This window comes from Homalodisca vitripennis, chromosome 4 (assembly GCF_021130785.1).
Source record: "Homalodisca vitripennis isolate AUS2020 chromosome 4, UT_GWSS_2.1, whole genome shotgun sequence".
Lineage (NCBI taxonomy): Eukaryota > Metazoa > Arthropoda > Insecta > Hemiptera > Cicadellidae > Homalodisca > Homalodisca vitripennis.
In genome coordinates, this window is record NC_060210.1 from 42,223,628 (window position 1) to 42,230,117 (window position 6,490).

Consider the following 6,490-nt stretch of genomic DNA (forward strand, 5'->3'; position numbering starts at 1 on the left):
ATTAAAGTGTTCTTAGAATAGATATAGCATGTAAAATATTAACTGCATATGTATCTCACATAGTAAACAACAAGATTAAAAGAAAAGAGAATGAACTAATATTGTGTCAGAGCTAGAGGTTTCAAAAATATTTCTTACTGATTTTGTTGAGACCGGTGTGGAAAAAGGTTGGAAGGATACCTTATATCAAAAACCCATTCGCTTTCTCATCAAAAGGATCCATGCGATATCACGAACATCCTCCCTCTAATCTTAGAGATTTGAAAGTTTTGTACACGCTGCTCGGTCAACGAGCTGATTATACTAATAATCTTTGTTTCCTGTGTCTATTGGATACTCGAGACCGACAAAATCATTAGAATTTCAGTACATACAAGAGGTGACAATCAAGAGTGCTCACGGTTGATGAAAGAATGCATTCCGAGATATTTTAGTATCTCCTCACAAAGTTGAGGTAATATCTGTTCACATCTAATTGAGATTGATAAAACAATACGTAAAATCCCTGCCAAAATATAGCGAATGCACCGAATACTTGGTCACAAAGGTTTCAGTTCTCTCTGAGGGGAAATTAAAAGAATTTCCTTCTAATGTCTTGTCCAGTTTGTCGGATCAGACATTAGAAGTCTTATGTCTGATCAAGAGTTGACCATGGCAGTTCCTTAAGAAAATTAATTGCATTTAAAGAGGTTATAGCAAAATATCTAAACAATGACAATCCTGACTATAACAACATAGTTGAAAAATACCGAAAGCTTTCCAAGCTTTAGGATGCTTCATGAGTTTCAGAGTGAATCTCCTCTACTCTCTACTCCCAACTTGAGAAACTTCCTGGAAATTTGGAAGCTGTGAGTAAAGGGAAAGGAAAACGATTCTACTATGATATAAGAGAAATGAAATGAACATATCAATAAAGGAGCGTTGCAATGATGGTTGACTACTGTTGGACACTTGGGAAGGTATTCTAGAGATTACTTGCAAAAGAAAATTTACCATGAGAAGGCTCACAGGGAAGAAAATTAATTTTAGTTTGTTTCATTGTGAGTTGTTTTAGATTAAGAAATTATTTTTATGAACATTGTGCATTAAATACTTGTTTTATGGGTTTATATTTGTTTAGTTTATAGTATCGAACACAATTCTACAAACAAACTGTGTAAGTACTTGTACTTAACTCTTAGCACAATTACCGACATTTTCAGAAAACGTGACGACCTATGGTAAACCGAACAGCTTTAAAAACTTTTTTAAACCTTGGTTATTGATGAAACTGTGTGATACGTGTGTAAAAGTATCTTATTATACAGAATGTTGTCAGTTTTGGGATTTTAATGAATTGTTATTTTAGTAAATGCTTTGCTTCACAATATGATCATAATATTATATATTAATAATACTTTTCACTTAATACTTCACATTAAAAGGATTTTTCATTTTTATAAGTGTTGTGTTTTTATTATTACTAATAATGTTATTATTATTATTATTTTCTGTAACCGCAGACATGACTTAGCCCTCCAGACGTTGTCCTAAATTGCATACTTTTTGGTTGTTGGCTATATATGACATAGAAAGTTTAGCACCTACCTCGTTTGTCACCGGTCTAGCACATCTAAACATATTACAAAAACCCACTATCTCATACATGTGGTTACCAGTTATATCAGATTGAACCTGTTATAGCCACTCGTGGTTATTGAAAAGACTCATAAATTTGTATCGAGAGCACTCAACATGTCTATTGGTGGCATATAACCCATCCCGCTATCTCATTGTTACCAGTTATAGCACAGTTAAAGCTCATGCACCCACTCGTGGTTATCGTATAGACTTATAGATTTGTATCGACAGCACTCAAAAGGTCTATTGGTGGCATATAACCCATCCCGCTATCTCATTGTTACCAGTTATAGCACAGTTAAAGCTCATGCACCCACTCGTGGTTATCGTATAGACTTATAGATTTGTATCGAGAGCACTCAACAGGTCTATTGGTGGCATATAACCCATCCCGCTATCTCATTGTTACCAGTTATAGCACAGTTAAAGCTCATGCACCCACTCGTGGTTATCGTATAGACTTATAGATTTGTATCGAGAGCACTCAACAGGTCTATTGGTGGCATATAACCCAGCCCGCTATCTCATTGTTACCAGTTATAGCACAGTTAAAGCTCATGCACCCACTCGTGGTTATCGTATAGACTTAAAGATTTGTATCGACAGCACTCAGCAGGTTTATTGGTGGCATATAACCCATCCCGCTATCTCATTGTTACCAGTTATAGCACAGTTAAAGCTCATGCACCCACTCGTGGTTATCGTATAGACTTAAAGATTTGTATCGACAGCACTCAACAGGTTTATTGGTGGCATATAACCCAACCCGCTATCTCATTGTTACCAGTTATAGCACAGTTAAAGCTCATGCACCCACTCGTGGTTATCGTATAGACTTAAAGATTTGTATCGACAGCACTCAACAGGTTTATTGGTGGCATATAACCCATCCCGCTATCTCATTGTTACCAGTTATAGCACAGTTAAAACTCATGCACCCACTCGTGGTTATCGTATAGACTTATAAATTTGTATCGAGAGCACTCAACAGGTCTATTGGTGGCATATAACCCATCCCGCTATCTCATTCTTACTGATTATAGCATAGTTAAACCTCATGCACCCACTCGTGGTTATCGTATAGACTTATAGATTTGTATCGAGAGCACTCAACAGGTCTATTGGTGGCATATAACCCATCCCGCTATCTCATTCTTACTGATTATAGCATAGTTAAACCTCATGCACCCACTCGTGGTTATCGTATAGACTTATAGATTTGTATCGAGAGCACTCAACAGGTCTATTGGTGGCATATAACCCATCCCGCTATCTCATTGTTACCAGTTATAGCACAGTTAAAACTCATGCACCCACTCGTGGTTATCGTATAGACTTATAAATTTGTATCGAGAGCACTCAACAGGTCTATTGGTGGCATATAACCCATCCCGCTATCTCATTCTTACTGATTATAGCATAGTTAAACCTCATGCACCCACTCGTGGTTATCGTATAGACTTAAAGATTTGTATCGACAGCACTCAGCAGGTTTATTGGTGGCATATAACCCATCCCGCTATCTCATTGTTACCAGTTATAGCACAGTTAAAACTCATGCACCCACTCATGGTTATTGTATAGACTTATAGATTTGTATCGACTGCACTCAACAGGTCTATTGGTGGCATATAACTCATCCCGCTATCTCATTGTTACTAGTTATAGCATAGTTAAAACTCATGCACCCACTCATGGTTATTGTATAGACTTATAGATTTGTATCAACAGCACTCAACAGGTCTATTGGTGGCATATAACCCATGCCGCTATCTCATTGTTACCAGTTATAGCACAGTTAAAACTCATGCACCCACTCGTGATTATTGAATAGACTTGAATATTTGTATCGACAACATGCAGCAGGTGTATTTGTAACAGATAACCCAGCCCGCTAACTTTTTGTTACCAGTTATAGCACAGTTGAACCTGTTAGACCCACTCGTGTTTAATACAATACAGCTGTATTATTGGTATGTGGGTATTGTTTGATTGGGGATCCTCTTAAATGGTTTACTAACTTAATTTGTTGATATTCCATCGTAATTAAAACTTTTACACCGATATTTGCTTCGTAAGTTATGTAGCCTATGTTACGTGGAAAGTGTTGTACCGTACTACGTACTAGTACACTATGGGAAAAAAGTAATAATTATTTAATATAATATTGTTATTTCTGTTTACTCTTTTTAGCACGGACACGTGTATGACTCTACCATGAGCGTTGTAGATTCCTTTAGCTCTTAGGAAAGGATCAAAATACTTTCCGATATATATGGTACACTTACCAAATAGTTTGCTTTATCTGTTTGTCGCGAAAATAATATATCATCTTTCTCTGTCTTTCCAATATCAATTGAAACAACGATATTTTGAAATTTTATAAATTTTTATTTTCTCTTTCTACTGAATTCATGCAGGGCGCGCAAATTTTTGTCTGACCTTCGGAAGTATCTCACCAACATTATTAGTCGAAACTGTTTCAAAACAGGACCGAGCAGCACATCTGTAGCTACAAAAGGTGGGACTTTGTTTATTCTTGACCCCAATGATAAATTATCATGTTTATTTACATTTTTCTATGTAGAAAATTAATGAATAACGTGGTACAATAATTAACGATGATTATTTTGTATACGTATTCGTAATATTTGAGTGTATGACACTTTCTTTAATTTAATAATTTATTGTGTATATTTAAAATTGCTTTGCAAGTTTTAATACAATCACAATAATTTTCCGAAAGCGATGCACGAACTGATTGAGATGTATATACAATAGTTTATATAGTATTATCTAAGATTTCAGTTTTATGACGCTCCTTAAATAGTACAGGTACATAATAAGTAGGGGTTAAAAGTGTACCCATTCCGACACAGTCGGAAAAAATGTAGATTTGAATACGATCGGGACTACAGTCATCTTCCATACATCCTTTAACAGTGGTCACTTGATTGATAGCATTAATGCAACGTAATAGTTATACAATTTACTATATATAGCACACATTTTTATAACCGATATGACATATATCCCTACTGATACGGGGAAATATATGAAGACATCGAATAACCTTTGATCATAGAGTAAGATACTTTATTAATTATTGTATGCTTCTAGTATATGACACATTACTAGATAGACAGCTACTGCCACCACCAATTCGAGTCAACACCGAAACCCCAACAATACCATTGTGCATATGCTTTTAAGGAAGACCTACTCCTCAAATTATAAAAGTCTATCTTAAAACGAATGTTGATTTTTTCATCTAGCCACGAAATTTTGTCTAATCTATCAACACATCGCTAGTAGTATATTGTGAAGACATGACGACTAGTCGATCGGAGTACGAGATGAGCTAATGTACAGGCACACTACCTCTCAGTTGTGACTCCACGTAATCGTTGGCCCTGACTGTACCTACTGGCTCTCGCAATATATAAATTATAGCTGTTAGTAGGTAATATATTCTTTGTGACTCCAAACGCTGCTGTGACGCGATCTCTCTTAATACGCACTGCCAAACGCAGGAGTAAAACGTACATTATTGTCTTATACAGCAGGTTCTAGCCTATTCTTATTTGACGTATAATATAAATTTTTATTTATCGTCGATTTTTTCGGGTGAAAGTAAATAAGGACATAATAATTTATCAAATGTTGGCTTTACTTTATTTCGATAAAGCCCAGGGCTGCATTTTTGCGTTTATTGGATTTCGGGTTTGTCACCTTGGCGTCAATCAAGCAAAGTGTGACAGCTGACAGACGCATGGTTCTCTTCGCATATTGTTCAGTCAATTACCCAATCGATTTATGTATTATAAATACTTATTATTATACATTATATTATTATATTACTTATTATTATTATTAATGTATTATAATTTACTTATATATACATATATATATATATATAAAAGTATGAGGTTGTATCCATCATAAAACAATAAGAAACGGTATTTAAGTTGAAAATGGTACAACACGTACAGTTTTGCATGTAAACATAATAATTTAGTGTACATTTAAAAAATACTAAATAAACTATCAAAATTATTTTTATCTGTTATGAAATTATATTTAATTTCAATTCACTTACATCATTCATCCAAAACAATTTTAAAAATTAGCACCAAGTAATAGTTAAAATTAATGTTACAACATATTTACTTACTGCAATATATAATTTCTAAAATGCCCCAGAAATAGCAAATAATACATTTCACAATGCCCCAAAAAACCTTTATTGTTATATTTTGTCTATTTTTGTTTCTCTTATTGTTCAAAGTGTACTTCCTCATCCAACATGGGCTTGTAATTACAAAGTTGTGTTTCACAGAGCCAAAGTAAGCTGTCGACACGTAAATTCGTTGAACTCGTCAGTCCAGAGTGGGGATAAGTGGTTCAACGCATTGATAACTTTATTTGATGAAACCTTCCACAAGGTCGGAGGATAAATTCATGTTTAGTATGTTTCCACTTTTCTGGTCGCTGTTTCTAACGATATTTTTTAACTTTATTTTAATTATAGGTTCGCGGTTTTGTTGTTAATATTGAATAAGATGTTTTAGAACGAACAACTTTTTAGAAGAAACTCCAGGATAGTTCTTTTAGCCATCTGTCTGTCTGTCTGTCTGTCTGTGTGTGTGTGTGTGTGTGTGTGTGTGTGTGTGTGTGTGTGTGTGTGTGCGCACACATATATAGGCAATGGACTAAAAGATAGATATATATATATATATATATATGTATATATATACGTATATATATATATGTATATATATATATATATATATACATATATTTACATTAAATTTGTATAAGTGGCAAAAGCCTTATTTAATTTCAATAAACATTGAATCATAAAAAGTAC